Genomic DNA, 17,258 nt, shown 5'->3' with positions numbered 1-17,258 from the left:
CTCTGACTCAATGCCCAGGCGTATCAAGGCCGTTATTGCGGCCAGAGGTGGTTGTTCTGGGTACTGATTTCTCAGGATGTATGCAACCAAATTCTACATCTACATTTATACTCCGCAAGCCACCCAACGGTGTGTGGCGGAGGGCACTTTACGTGCCACTGTCATTACCTCCCTTTGCGTGAAAATGTAATCACATGTCAGTTCTAGTATAATATATTTGTCCAATGAATACCCGTTTATCATCTGCATTTCTTCTTGGTGTAGCAATTTTTATGGCCAGTAGTGCATTTGTGTTTGGGGGTAATTGCATTGAACTTTAATTGGTCATGTTAAATTACACCTGGTTGGGGTTTGGTTTGTTTACAGATTTATTTTCGCCTCCTTTTGACACGGGTGTCAACATAAAATGCGTCTCCACTACGCGCGAATTGTTTTCGAGCGCACTCGCCTAATAACGTGATTGGTAAATCACTAGGAGTCAATCCTATATGCACAACAAAGACACCCGAAGTCCTTTCAATTATTCTACAAGCAAAGACGTCATATTCACACGGATGTCGACAAACAGTGGGAAAAGCTGTTCAGATCACAACACAACATCTGCAAAACAGTAAATCTGACTATAATACTCATAAACATATATTCCATAAAAGTATAGTATTCTATTATTAGTATTAATGACAAAATTAGTAAAGATGTGTCACCATAGGAATTATAATCCAAATTAAAGTTCCAGTTACGACATACAGGTGTTTTGGATAAGAATGAGCCGCAAAATTTGCAGACATAACCCTAGCTTTCACATCTACATCTACATGACTACTTATCACTCGAGTGCTTCGCATAGTGTTGATCAAACCACTTTGAGACTACTGATGTACCCATCTATTCTCGAATAGCAAATGGGAAGAACGAACACCTAAATCTTTCTCTGTGAGCTCTGGTTTCTCTTATTTTATTGCGACAGTTATTTCTCCCTATGTAGGACGGAGTCACGAAAATATTTTTCATTCGGAGGAGAAAGTTGGTGATTTAAATTTCGTAAAATGATCTCGCCGCTACGAAAAACCCGTTTATTTTAATCACCCCAATGCGCGCATGGTAGCCGTGATATTTTCTCGCCTATTTCACGAAAATACAAAACGAGCTGCGACGAACTATATTGAGAAACTGAACATCCGTTACGTACTTGCATGTTTATCTGCGAAAATGGTCCTCGTCGGTATATCAGCATAGAGTTCGAATAGAATCGCTGGAACATTGCAAACCATTCAGATTAATCGAACATCTAAATACGCATAATGCTGGTGCCACCAGGATGTGTTCTTTCTCCTCACCCCCGTGGCAGTAATTGAATTAAGAGTCAGCCGGTAAATATATTTAAATCAATTGACGACCATTGAGCTAGCGTCACGAATTTTCAAATGTCCACTGCCATGTATGAAGGCGAGTGCCACCACGAGTGTTAACGTCGATCGAGGGGTGTCGTCATGATCGTATTGAATGACATTGAGCGGTTACAGACTGACGCGAGTGCCTTTGCTAACAGCACATCCCCTACAGTAGCGCCTCTCCTAGGCTGGAGACCATATCGGTTAGACCCTACACGACTGGTTAACCGTGATCTGGTCAGATGAGCCCCGATTTCAGTTGGTAACAGCTGATGGTAGGACCGAAGATGTCAACAAGGTGCTCTGATGATGCAAGCTGTATTTACATGGAATGGATTGGGTCCTCTCGTCCAGCTGAACCGATCATTGACTGGAACAAGTTAAACTGGCTACATGGAGACCATTTGTAGCCATTCATGGACTTCATGTTCCCAGACGACAATGTCATGTCACCAGTCCACGGTTGTTCAAGATAGACTTGGAAAACGTTCTGGACAATTCGAGCGAATGATTTGGCTATCCAGGTCACCCGACATGAATCTCATCGAACATTTATGGGACATTGACATCCAGCACCAGCAACGCGTTCGCAATAATGGACTGCTATAGATGCAGAATGGTTCAGATTTTTTCCCAGGAGACTTGCAACGACTTGTTTGAGTCCATGTCACGTCGAGTTGCTGTACAACGACGGGCAGAAGGAGATCCGACAGGACATTCGGAGGTACCCCATGACTTCTGTCACGTCATTGTACCTTTCTCCTAGCATACTTTGTAGGGTCACTATTGCCTCACATGTTTCTACATTTGTGCCGAACCCAAACTTATATTCCCCCAGGTCAGCTTCTATCAGTTTTTACATTTTTCTGCAAATAATACGTGTCAGTATTTTTCAATCATGATTTTAGTTAACAAATTGTTCGGTGGTATTCACCACTGTCAGCACCTGCCTTCTTTGAAATTGGAGTTATTATGTCCTTTCTGTAGTCTGAGAGTATTTCTCCTGCTTCATGTATCTTGCACACCAGGTGGAATAACTCCGTGATGGCTGGCTCTGTCAACGATCTCGAGATTTTTGAGGGGATGTCGTCTGTTCCAAGAGCCTTGTTTACACTTGGGTCATTCAGTGCTCTGTCAATTTCTCCTCTCTGTATTATATCTCCCATCCCATCTTCACCTATTTCCTCTTTCTATAATATTGTCCTCGAGTCAGTGTCCCTTACCTATATAGATCGTCTATGTATTCGTAGCAACTTTCAACTTTGCTTTCTTTACTCAGTTTTGGCTTGCCATCTGAGCACTTGATATTCGTCCGACTGCTGCTCTTTTCTCCAAAAGTCTCTTTAATTTTCCTGTAGGCGGCATCTGATTTTTCCCTAGTTACTCATTTTTCTATAACCTTGTGTTTGTCCTCTAGCCACTCCTGATTAATCATTTTGCACTTCATATATGTCTCATTTTGTAGATGTCTGTATTCTCTTTCATATGCTTCATCTGCTGCATCTTTATATTTTCTCCTTTCGTCAATTAAATTTAATATCTCCTGTTTTCTCCAGGGATTTGTACTAGGCCTTGACTTTTTACCTATGTGAAAATCTTGTGCTTTCCCTATTTCCTTTCTCAGAGCTACCCAATCGTCTTCTACTGCATTCCTTCCTCAGAGTTACCGTAGGAATCCTTCAGTTTATCCGGGTCCCATCTATATTCCTACAGCTTTTCCATTTCCTCCGTCTTAATCTACACTCCTGGAAATTGAAATAAGAACACCGTGAATTCATTGTCCCAGGAAGGGGAAACTTTATTGACACATTCCTGGGGTCAGATACATCACATGATCACACTGACAGAACCACAGGCACATAGACACAGGCAACAGAGCATGCACAATGTCGGCACTAGTACAGTGTATATCCACCTTTCGCAGCAATGCAGGCTGCTATTCTCCCATGGAGACGATCGTAGAGATGCTGGATGTAGTCCTGTGGAACGGCTTGCCATGCCATTTCCACCTGGCGCCTCAGTTGGACCAGCGTTCGTGCTGGACGTGCAGACCGCGTGAGACGACGCTTCATCCAGTCCCAAACATGCTCAATGGGGGACAGATCCGGAGATCTTGCTGGCCAGGGTAGTTGACTTACACCTTCTAGAGCACGTTGGGTGGCACGGGATACATGCGGACGTGCATTGTCCTGTTGGAACAGCAAGTTCCCTTGCCGGTCTAGGAATGGTAGAACGATGGGTTCGATGACGGTTTGGATGTACCGTGCACTATTCAGTGTCCCCTCGACGATCACCAGTGGTGTACGGCCAGTGTAGGAGATCGCTCCCCACACCATGATGCCGGGTGTTGGCCCTGTGTGCCTCGGTCGTATGCAGTCCTGATTGTGGCGCTCACCTGCACGGCGCCAAACACGCATACGACCATCATTGGCACCAAGGCAGAAGCGACTCTCATCGCTGAAGACGACACGTCTCCATTCGTCCCTCCATTCACGCCTGTCGCGACACCACTGGAGGCGGGCTGCACGATGTTGGGGCGTGAGCGGAAGACGGCCTAACGGTGTGCGGGACCGTAGCCCAGCTTCATGGAGACGGTTGCGAATGGTCCTCGCCGATACCCCAGGAGCAACAGTGTCCCTAATTTGCTGGGAAGTGGCGGTGCGGTCCCCTACGGCACTGCGTAGGATCCTACGGTCTTGGTGTGCATCCGTGCGTCGCTGCGGTCCGGTCCCAGGTCGACGGGCACGTGCACCTTCCGCCGACCACTGGCGACAACATCGATGTACTGTGGAGACCTCACGCCCCACGTGTTGAGCAATTCGGCGGTACGTCCACCCGGCCTCCCGCATGCACACTATACGCCCTCGCTCAAAGTCCGTCAACTGCACATACGGTTCACGTCCACGCTGTCGCGGCATGCTACCAGTGTTAAAGACTGCGATGGAGCTCCGTATGCCACGGCAAACTGGCTGACACTGACGGCGGCGGTGCACAAATGCTGCGCAGCTAGCGCCATTCGACGGCCAACACCGCGGTTCCTGGTGTGTCCGCTGTGCCGTGCGTGTGATCATTGCTTGTAAAGCCCTCTCGCAGTGTCCGGAGCAAGTATGGTGGGTCTGACACACCGGTGTCAATGTGTTCTTTTTTCCATTTCCAGGAGTGTATTTTCCTACAGCTTTGTTATTTCTTCAGTCCTAATCAACAGTTCATAACCAATAAATTATGGTCAGAGTGTCCGACCTTGTCGCAGGTTCGAATCCTGCCTCGGGCATGGGTGTGTGTGATGTCCTTAGGTTAGTTAGGCGTAAGTAGTTCTAAGTTCTAGGGGACTGATGACCTCAGAAGTTAAGTCCCATAGTGCTCAGAGCCTTTTGAACCATTTTTTTTTTTTGTCCGCCCTCGCAGCAGAGTGGTCAGCTTGTCTGACTGCCATACGAAGGGCCCAGGATCGATTCCTGACCGCGTCAGAAATTTTCACCCCTCGGGCACTGGGTGTTGTGTTGCCTTCATAATAATTTCATCATCATCGATGCGCAAGTTGTTCACTGCGGCGTCAGCTGAGAAGACTTGCAACTTGGCAGCCAAAGTTCGCCAGGTGGAGATTCCATCAATGCCACAGGTTCATTTCATTTCGCTTTATGGTCAGTGTCCTCAACTGCCGCTAGATATGTCTTACATTTTAAAATGTAATAAATATGAAATGTAATATAATAAATATGAAAGCTCTCAGAGTCTCCAGATCTCTTCCACGTATACAGTGTTTTTTCATTATTCTTAAACTAAATGTCAGCAATGATCAAATTTTGCAGTGAGAAAAATTCATCCTCTGACAATCTTTTCCACCAGTCCATGTTCTCCTTCTAATTTTCGTTCTCTTTCTTTCCGTATTATCGAATTCCAATCACCCATAACAATTAAATTTTCGTCTTCTATAACTACTTCAATAGTTTCCTTTGTGTCATCATATGTTTTTTCAATCTTCTCATCATATGAGGAAATAGTCGGCGTATAAACTTGTGGTATTGTGATGGGTATTGGCTTCTTGTCTATCTTGGTTACGATAATCTGTTGTTCATAATGATATCTATAGTAGCTTATATGCATTCTAAAATACCACCCTTAGATGTGTGAGACGAGGAAAATATTTTAATTATCACTGACACTGAGTGAGTATAAAACACTCAGTTTTTGTAGCTCTATCTATAATTGGACAGTGGTAACCGTGAATTCTCAGTTACACCATCGTAGCAACTTAATACTCTGGGCCTTCACCATTCACAAGTACGATGACGAGTGAAAACCAGAAAATTTCAGCCACAGTTAATAAAAGTTCACATTATAACCTAGCTGCTCCGCATGATGAGGTACTCAACTTCGATATCCTCGGGGGTTTTTGCTTCAGAAAGACCCAGTGTTTGACGTTGCTGATGTACTAATTTTTTTAAAATAAAGCACAGAATATGTTACTTTTCTTTGTATTATGACGGATTTAGATATACATTGATGTTATATAAATTTTTCGTCTAACAGTCTTCAAAAGAGTTTCACACAAACAGCTTTCGAAAGACAATATTGCAAACTCAGTTATTGACTGTCTCACTCTCTTCGGATCTTACTGCATTGTGACTCATGTGCCTCTCCCTTTTATATAAATCAAAACAGTCGAATACACTGTTAAATGTAAGATTTACAAAATAACAATTAAAAGTCATTAGATGTTTCTCGTTACTTACATAAAAAAATGGGCCTCATATTGCCCTACATGTACTGATGTTTAACCTGGAAAAAGTTTACTTAATTTCATATACAATTTGAATGAGTTTTACAGAACAACAATCTGAATTACATTTTAGTTAATTATAAACAAATCACTTTTAATAAAATATTGTGAAAGGTATTTTGGATACATCTCACGTAGAGCTATAATTTTAAATAATCATAGTGAATAAACATCGTAGCTTTTCAGAAATAAGGGAGAAATAAATTTTCTAAAATATGCTGTGCAACATGACTACACAGTTCATATCACGAAATTTCAAAGTTGGATTAATAACAAACGGCTTACTCCCCTTGGCTGATAATTTAAATCGGGTAACACATTAATGCGAAATTTCATCTGAAATGGTAAATTCAATTCAATTCAGTTTTTTACAGAGCTGTTTACTACTGAAACTGGGTATAGACCTAACAGTATAAAGTCCAGAAAACTAAAAATTCGAGCTAAATTGACCTTCTTCAGAGAATGTTGACTTGAGAAAGGAATTTCAGATACGGCTGTGAAGGTAGTCCGATTTAAATTCCATGCCCCGTCCCCGTAGAACGGCAGTTTTATTTTCTCTGACGATATCCTCCTGAGTTGTCCCTGTACGGAGATCCGCATGGGGGACTATTTTACCTCCATAATATTTTACCCAAGAGGATGCCATCACCATTAAATTGTGCACTTACGTTACACGCCCCAAGGGAAAAAAAGTAAGGGGCTGTACTCCCCCCCCCCCCCCCCCCTGGTTTGAGACGTTCGCACTACCAGCACAGAGAGGCTATGTTGACTAATGTTACAAGGCCAGATCTGTCATACGGACTGTTGCCCATGCAGTATATACTACAAAAAACAAGTGAGCTAATTCTGGTTCAGATATGACATTAAGTCTTTGTATCCGAAAAAAGCAAACCCCAAACCATAAATTATAAGAAATATATCTTCAGGTATAAAAATTACACATTCCCGCTATTTTCGCTTCCTGCATCATGGTTAAAGTCGAATGCTGCACGTGTAGAGCGATATATAAAATATCACTGTAGCACAAAACTGTGGAATGTTTCACCCAAGAACTGCTTTGTTCTAAAAAACAGCCTGGGATTAGGCCACAATCAACCGTGTCCAACAATGGGATAACTCAGAAAAGTGCAATCATACGGCGTTTTTTGATATGAACGTAAAACCGGGCATAAAATACCATAAGTAAAATCAATATCTTTTGTAACGAACTATTTTTCGGTCTATGAAGAAAGCCAGTTTGTAAATATCCTTTCATTACTGGCCACTGATGATGTTTTATGCCAATAAAACGAAACACATTTAGCGAGACAAACACTCATTTTCTTGTAGCGAGGGAATTAAAGTACCTTCAGTAACGAAAGGAAGGAATTATCTTCGCAGACATAGATTTGATGGGACCGCCTATCAGTGTGTATCATGGCGATTACCATGTCATTCATATGATTACCCGATTTGTTATAGAAGATCGTGCGTAGTAACGGATAAATCGATAAAAACAATCAAGCAAGACCTTCATCATCACTACTCCAATAAATAAATAAACGAAAGATTGATAATGTGGATACGGGACACAGAATTTTTTCGCTTTGTGAAGTGCACAGTTTTACATTTCTAAATATTTAAAGACAATTGCCAATCATTACATCAACTTGGAACCTTAACAAGGACAGACTGAATATCTGTGCATCTTTTTTCAAACAGTACCTTATGAAAGATAACTGCGTCTTCTGTGACAAGTTTGAGGTTACTGTTAATAAGGCCTGCAAGATCATTAATATACAACATGAACAGCAAGATTCCCAACACTCTTCTTGAGGGACACTCGAATTACTTCTACATCGGACGACGCTTATCCTTCCGAGACTGCATGCTGCGTTCTCCCTACCAAGAAATCTTCCACCCAGTAACAAATTTCGCTTGCTACCTCACATTATAGTATCTACGATAACACAGTCGCCTGGCCTTGCGACCTTCGAAAAGGCATCAGCTTCGTCCGTGAATTACCTCACGGAGCCTTCAACGTTATCGACTAGGTGATTAACTTCTTCTTCTTCTTCTTCTTCTTCAGCGCATCATGGGTCAGGAATTCTCGCCCATTCCGACTTCACAGTTGTCTCCAGAGTGTCCTGGGTCGCCCTAGATGTCTTCTTCCCTTCAGCATGTAATCCAGAGCTGCCTCGGAAGTCTGGTATTTTCCTTTCTTTATAAATTATCTGTTCAGTTTTGTCTGTTATTAATCTTACAATGTAATTACTCTATATTTAATTTTTTCTTAATATCTTCATTTCATATCCTGACCACCTGCTGCATACATTCTTTACACTCCCTAAAAATCTCATTTCTGCTGAATACATTTTATGCAGTTGCTTTTGAGTAGGCACCCAGGATTCACTTCCGTAAAAAAAGACATAGCTGTTACTTTATAAAAATTCATTTTCGTTTCGTTCCCAATTTTATTTTTTAAGAGTTCTTTGAATGGTTCTGCATAAAGCTTGAAATATCCAACTTTTTACTCTGTGTCCTTGTCATTATAAAAACTTATATCACAGGCAAGATATTTAAAATTTGAATCTTGTTCTAAAATGTTGTTTTCTAGCACATTCTTTAATATGGCTTGGTCATCTCCTCCTAAAAACATAATTTTAGACTTATTAGCTGAGATTTTAAAATTATACGATTTGTGTACATTATTATAATATACGTGGATTCCTGTAACTGTGTCTCAGTTACTTGAATCATTTGATCGTCTGCAGAAAGGGTGTTTGAATAAACACTGTTTGATAATTTACATCCTAGATGTACTATAATCCGTTCATCATAAAAATGAATCTGGTGTAAACATTGCAGCATGTATTCTTCCGCGTTTGCTGGAACCTCATTGGACTTCCGTTTTACGTGGGACTGCAGCCAAGTTGTCTCGAGTACTATCTAGTACGATAATACGGGTATGTTTGGTGCTGTGCGCTACGCGCACATCGATTTAGCGATAATACGGGACAACAGCTTTACCGGCACGTTTAACTCGGACAGCAATGACCGGTCTGCTGGTACAACTAGTTTGCAGTGACGTGGCCAGCTGCCGTTCACACGTAAAAAGAGACGAGCAGAGGAGCAATACAGCTTAGAATGTCATTTAATTTTTAAGCAGAAATAAATAATACATTGCAAATCCCCCACAATAAGCTACTTAGATGACTAAATGCGACGTACTATTGTAATTAAAAACAAGAATGATGAAAATTCCTAACTTAACCATAGGGTGATTTTTCTGCATAAGCTGTGTGTAGCGTAAGAGAGTGTTGAAGGATTTCACCGTATAATTAAATATTGAAGCCAAACAATGGAAAATCCAGGATGGAATGTAACAATACCAGAGAAGGAAAGTTGCTACTCACCACAGAGCGGAGATGCTGAGTCGCGATAGGCACAATAAACCATGATCAACTATATCCTCACCCACAATTACTTCTCCTTTGAAGGCATCACCTACAAACAAATCCGCGGTACGGCTACGGGCACTTGCATGGCACCACCATATGCTAACCTATTCATGGACCATCTAGAGGAATCTTTCCTAAACACCCAGAATCCTAAACCCCTCACCTGGTTCAGATTCATTGATGACATCTTTGCTATCTGGATTGAAGGTGAGGACACCTTATTCACATTCCTCCAGAACCTCAACAATTTCTCCCTCATTTGCTTCACCTGGTCCTACTCAATCCAACAAGTCACCTTCCTAGATGTTGACCTCCACCTCAGAGATGTCTACATCAATACCTCAGTCCATATCAAACCTACTAACCACCAGCAATACCTCCACTTCGACAGCTGCCACCCATTCCATACCAAGGAGTCCCTTCCGTACAGCGTAGCCACCTGTGGTCATCGCCTCTGCAGTGACGAGCAGTCCTTTTCTAAATATACCGAGGGTCTCACAGAAGCCTTCAATGACCGTAATTATCCTCCCATCCTTGTACAAAAACAAATCTCCCGTGCATTATCTTTCCAGTCTCCAACCACCTCCCAAAGTCCGACAGTCCAGCCACAGAGGAGCATTCCCCTCGTAACTCAGTACCATCTGGGACTGGAGCAACTGAATTACATTCTCTGCCAGGGTTTCGATTACCTCTCGTCATGCCCTGAAATGAGAAATGTCCTACCCACTATCCTTCCCACTCCTCCTACCATGGTATTCTTCCCCCCATGAACCTATACAATATACTCGTCCATCCTTACACAACCCCTGCTCCCAATCCCTTAGCCGACCAGAGTGGCCATGCGGTTCTAGGCACTACGGTCTGGAACTGCGAGACTGCTACAGACGCAGGTTCGAATCCTGCCTCGGGCATGGATGTGTGTGATGTCCTTAGGTTAGTTAGGTTTAAGTAGTTCTAAGTTCTAGGGGACTGGTGACCTTAGAAGTTGAGTCCCATAGTGCTCAGAGCCATTTGAACCAATCCCTTACCTCATGGCTCATACCGCTGTAATAGACCTAGATGCAATAGACCTAGATGCAATAGACCTAGATGTAATACAACAAACTGTGGCCAAAAAACAAGTGGACCACCCTGTTGCTGAACACGCTGCCAAACATGATATCCCTCATCTCAATGACTGCTTCACAGCATGTACCATGTGGATCCTTCCCACCAACACCAGCTTTTCTGAACTGCACAGGTGGGAACATTCCCTGCAATACATCCTACATTCCTGTAACCCTCCTGGCCTCAGCCTTCATTAGTCACTGTTGTCACCCATCCAGTCCCCTCCCTGTTTCCATTCCAGCACTACACAGCCATCATTTCACCGCCACACCTGTTCTTTTAATTTATATTTATTTTTATTTCTCTCCTTTCCACTACTTACCCCATCCCCCCTCCACGCCTTCTCTTCTGCCCTCTGTCTTAACTGCAACACTTCACTGTCCGCCACTCCCACCATACTATCCCTCCCCCTCCCCGCCCCAGCCTCCTCCTTACCCCCACCCAGTCACCACTCCCATCATGCACTGGTGCTGCTGCTCGCAGTATAGTTTCAGCTCTCTGAGACTGCAGACTTGCGTGCAAGTTGCGTTTGCGTGAGTGTGTGTGTGCGCGTGTGTGTGTGTGTGTGTGTGTGTGCTGCTGACAAAGGCCTTAATGGCCGAAAGCTATGGTTGTGTGAATCTTTTTATTGTGCCTATCGCGACTCAGTGTCTCCACTATATGATGAGTAGCAACTTTCCTTCTCTGGTATTGTTAAATATTGAAGCCACTGAAGATATTACTTTTATGACGAGCCGTTCTGTATCCCGCCAGCGTTCGGCAGTGACGTGTAAAAAAGCTGCTTGCGTTAGTTCCAGTACGTCTGGCAGCTTAACAGTCTTGTTACTTCGCGGACCATATTCCGCAGCTTGGCTCCAGATCAGTTCTGTTGGGTTCATATTATAATGCTACAGTAGCAAATGTAAAAAGGCAGCATTTGTATGATGTGCTCAATGCTGTGAAAACGGTTGTTTTTCATGTTTCTACGATACTTATCTATCTCTGTGGTATAAAACGATGGACATAGGCCAAAAAAGAGGATTTGATTTCTCATTTTTGCCTTAAAAATATAAATTGATATTTTTTCTTAATTAAAGCAACTTTTATGAGCAGTATTTCATAAAACGTCGATGATTAATAATTTGTATTTGAAATTGAAACAGGAATTTCGCGTCCATTACGTAATTAGAAAGAAGAAGACGTGCATCATTCATAAAAAATGATGATGAGTTTTGTAATTACGAGATGTAGGTATTTCAAATTGAACGAGGAAAAAATGGGCATTGGAGAGCTTTGAACCAATTCATATTCCAGCACGGTGCCGATTGCGCTGCACATTCAATACGTGTGTGTTAATCAATTGCATTTTATACAACACTGGGAAAACTTCAAAGCTGAGTATGCCTGTGAATTTGTGAAAAACATTAAGAACAGGCCATTTCTCGGCACTTTTTAACCGCGTTCCACGCGCGTGTTTCACTACGATACAGAAAGCAGCCTCAGCCATTTTCACACTGCGCATTAACAGTGCGACAATCAGAGCACCACGCTGCAGAGGCTGTGACTGTACACGATTTTTGAAATAAAAACTACGTAGCTAAAGCGTGATTAAGAAAAACGTTGATGACTGTTAGTAAATTTGAATATCTTAAAGTTCCATTTAACGTTACTTAGTAATAAGATATCTAATACGTAAGTAGGACCTACTTCCAAGAGCGTAACAACACCAGCGTACGTGTGCTACGGCTTCTGACAATCATAGCGTTTGTGTTTGTTTACATCAGGTTTGTTCTTACGATGAACAGATTATAGCAGCTTCCATTTTTCCAAAATGGGCAGACAGCGAATGATGACAAGCTCGGATCGCTTAATGCGTTATGCCGCAGAAGGACATGACTCTCTGAAAGGATGAGTCGTTGGCGTATCACTACAAGCTCAACACCAAGCAGGCCTTTATCGAATGGAAACATGTTGGTTCCCCCGTACGAAAAAAATTCAGAGTGAGTCAATGTTCTAGGAGACTGCTTGTGACAGTGTTCTGGGGTATGCATGATGCTTTATTGGTATACTTCACTGAGCACGGGACGACTGTCAACGCTGCAGTCTACATTAGAACTTTAGTTAAGTTGTATCATGCCTTCGTGACAAACGCCACAATATTAATGCTAACGGTGTTAAACTTCATTTCGCCCCTATGTTTCTGCTTTTGTTCGTGAGAAAATTGGCAAATCTGGATAGGAGGTGCTGTAGCATCCACCACACAATCCGTACCTTGCACAGTCGAACTTTCATCTGTTTGGTCCAATGAAGAATTCCTGGCCGGCCAAAACTACTGGTACCATGATGGGAACAATGTGTTAAGAACCTTGGTGACTACGTAGAAAAGTAGGTAAAATATGTAAATTTATTTGTGATTTCTGTTTTTTTGTTGCCTATTAAACTTTTTGGTAGTAAAATTATTGTGCATTACTTTCCAATCCTCCCTCTTATTTATGTTGTTTCTCTATTTCTGTACTTCCATTGTCAGTAAGGTATCTGCCTCACCCATAATTAATTTTATGTCGTTGTCCCACTTGAAATTGCTCCATACGCATAGTCCTAGATATTTTATTGGAGTAATCAAAGACTTGCTTTAGCTGGATGTGGCATCCTAAAGAAACTTGTGGACTCTCTTCCTCACCATATTCATGTCATTATCAAGACCATACCCAGTGTCAGCATGACGTCACCTGGGTCTGGATAACTTTCTTCGAGTGTTCTTTCGTTGTTGTACATGTGCCACACTGGTTTCTTTAATACAAACCCCACAAATGGCAATACATCTGTTAGCTATGCATTGAATATGGTGAAATTTTTCGAGAAGAGCAGAACAAGCAACACAACAAATAAAGGAACGAAAACACAATTACAAACAAACATTTTATTTTTGAACTTATCGCACAAATCAAATACACTTATGAGCAATTGAATTAGAGACACGTACCTAGTATGATAAAGCACCCCCTTTCGCCCTGATGGTGCTGCCTACGCGTTGTGGCATAATTTTCACGAAATATCAAAAGCGTGGGTGAGTCATCCATATTCATGTGTGATCAACAGCACCCATAATTAATGGAGATTGGATTGGATGTGCCTGACTCGGCACATGGTGCCCTTTCATTGACGTCCGAGATGAGTCATTACGATTTATATTATGTGAACGAAATCAACAGATGTGAAGCATATTTCATGTGTACACTAACGAAGTCTGACAGAGCCTTTGCTGTTTACAGTATGCACTCTAAAACAAAGAAAAGACGCACCACAAAGGATATATGTAAGTCAGTCGCAAACTGTTATCGACAGAAAATTCAAAATTGTTAACTCTGGCTGCTGATGGATGGCAGTGTGCAATTTCACCGCACAGCGGGCAAGGATGGCAAACTGGATACATGTCAATAACAGGGCATAAAATCTTTGAGAATTTAATTCCGTGTACTCATCTGAACAGTAACTATGCCTCACAGACAGCCACGTCAACAATATCCGCAGATGTCAACGTTTGCTAGAGGACGTGTAGTTGAGTTCAAAGAAATTGTTTGAAATAATTGACGAATAGCACGACATTTGAATAGGAGCGAAGCCACTATTCGATGAGGTTGGAAGGAATGGGTAAACCATGCCCGAATGGTTCAAATGGCTCTGAGCACTATGGGACTTAATATCTATGGTCATCAGTCCCCTAGAACTTAGAACTACTTAAACCTAACTAACCTAAGGACAGCACACAACACCCAGCCATCACGAGGCAGAGAAAATCCCTGACCCCGCCGGGAATCGAACCCGGGAACCCGAGCGTGGGAAGCGAGAACGCTACCGCACGACCACGAGATGCGGGCAAAACCATGCCCGAACACAGCATCAAGAACGAAACGGTCGACCTAGAATTTCAGGACCGAGGACCGAGCAAATATCAGAGATGATGATGAAGTCCCATACTCCTTGACAAAGTGTAGGGGAGCGATGTGGAAGACCCGCACCACTGTACTTGGCAAGGTCCCAGCGAAAGTGGTTTACCATTGTCTTCCTCATACCGTAATGGGGATGACTGATGATGATGAAGACGACACAACACCCAGTCATCTCGAGGCAGGTCAAAATATCAGAGAGGCGCTCAATTAACAGGCTGCACAAAGAAAGGAAGCTTAGTTCACGACACCCCTGGCGCCCACTACCATTGACGTTTGTACACCAACAAGCCCGTCTGGAGTGGCGTCTGGTACATTCGGCTTGGAATCTCAGTAACTGGAGTAGCACTGTGTTCTCTGATGAGCCCCACTTCGAACTGAGTCCTGATGACCAGGAAAGACGTGTCTGGCGATGGCCCGGACAGTGGTGGGCTGCCAACATGACTGTCGCCCGCCATATTACTCGATAACCAGAAGAGATGATCTGGGGTGTCATTTAATTTCAGTGCAGGACCCCTTTGGTTGTCACCCGCGGAACAGCGGGACATCGACAACATTATAGGTCTCGTTTTGTTGCTCTTCATGGGAAACTATCCTGGGCTTACATTTCAGCAAGTTAATGCCCGCCCCTGCACAGCTAGAGTTTGTACTGGTTGTCTTCGTGCTTGGTGAACCCAGACTTGGCTAGCAAGGTCGCTGGTGCTTTCCCCAATTGAGAACGGTTGGAGCATTCTGGGCGGGGCCCTTCAACTAGCTCGGGATTTTGACGATTTAACGTGCCAATTGGACACAATCCGGCAGAATATTCCTCAGGTGGACATACAAAACTTCATCAAACAATGTCAAGCTGAATAACTGTTTGCATAACGACCAGAGGTGGACTAATGAGTTATTAACTTACTCAATTTGTGAAGCTCTTTCTCTTGAATAAATCATCCAATTCTTCTGAAATTGTAGTCATTTGTTTGTCTGTCCATGTACATCACATCTACCGATTTCCGTCCCATTCGGATAATTCCTACATGAGAATGAACATATTTACTCATATCGATTTCGACCCCTTTTTAACCAATTTTTAGCACACGCATATGAAAAACCGGAAACTGAATAGTTCAGTATTCATCCGCACTCATCAGCGACAATTACGTGCGGAAAATTTCACCGACCTTAGAGACACTTTACACCAAGATTCTGATGATGAAAACTTGGGTATGGTGATGGATCTCTCTTCCACATTTACTGGTGGTCCCAGGTACATGGCGAGCATGTTCAGGATGCTTTTAGCTGTGTTAGAAAATATGGCAGGGGAGATTTGTTCGTTACTGTGACCACTCCGTCGTCTCTCCGTTCAAATATTATGTTTCCTATGAAGTGAGATTTGAAAATTATTAATTGTTTTTACAGATTGTCTTTGACTTCTGTCAGTTTTGTTTGACCATAATGATGCAGTCAATAATAAATTTTATTAGTTGCAGGCTAAGCTCCGTTATATAGCATTTACAATATGATGCACTACAACTTAAAGATGCAGTCAATAATAAGTATTATTAGTTGCAAGTTTAAATATGACGCATTCAAACTCAGAGGTGCAGTCAGTTATAAATATTATTAGTTGCAGACTAAACTCCGTTATACCTAATATGACGCATTACAACTTACTAGTAATGTAGGTAAATGCATGATGCTTCGTATTGCCCTGCATAGAACGTATTTAGCATCAGTATTAAAACTGACTGCGAGAGAAATACTTTACTGTTAACACTATGTGATCAAAAGTATCCGGACACCCACGAAACATACGTTTTTCATATTAGATGAGTTGTACTGCCACCTACTGCTAGGTAATCAGTATCAGCGACCTCAGTAGTCATTAGACATCGTGAGAGAGCAGAATGGGACGCCCCGCGGAACTCCTGGACTTTGAACGTGGTCAGGTGATCGGGTGTCACTTGTGTCATACGTCTGCAGGCGAGATTTCCACACTCCTAACCACCCCTAGGTCCACTGTTTCCGATGTGACAGTGAAGTGGAAACCTGAAGGGACACGTACAGCACAAAAGCGTACAGGCCGACCTTGTCTATTGACTGACAGAGACCGTCGACAGTTGAAGAGGGTCGTAATGTGTAATAGGCAGACATCTATCCAGAGCATCACACAGGAATTCCAAACTAAATCAGGATGTACTGCAAGTACTATGACAGTTAGGCGGGAGGTGAGAAAACTTGAATTTCATGGTCGAGCGGCTGCTCATAAGCTACACAACACGCCGGTAAATGTCAAACGACACCTCGCTTGGTGTAAGTAGCGTAAACATTGGACGATTGAACAATGGAAAAACTTTGTGTGGAGTGACGAATCACGGTACACAATGTGGCGGTGCGATGGCAGGGTGTGGGTATGGCGAATTCCCGGTGAACGTCACCTGCGAGCGTGTGTAATGCCAACAGTAAAATTCGGAAGCGGTGGTGTTATGGTGTGGTCGTATTTTTCATGAAGGGGGCTTGCACCCCTTGTTGTTTTGCTTGACACTAACATAGCACAGGCCTACATTGATGTTGTAAGCATATTCTAGCTTTCCACTGTTGAAGAGTAATTCGAGGATGGCGATTGCAT

This window comes from Schistocerca nitens, chromosome 9 (assembly GCF_023898315.1).
Source record: "Schistocerca nitens isolate TAMUIC-IGC-003100 chromosome 9, iqSchNite1.1, whole genome shotgun sequence".
Taxonomy (NCBI): Eukaryota; Metazoa; Arthropoda; class Insecta; order Orthoptera; family Acrididae; genus Schistocerca; species Schistocerca nitens.
Note: the sequence above shows the minus strand (reverse complement) of the source record.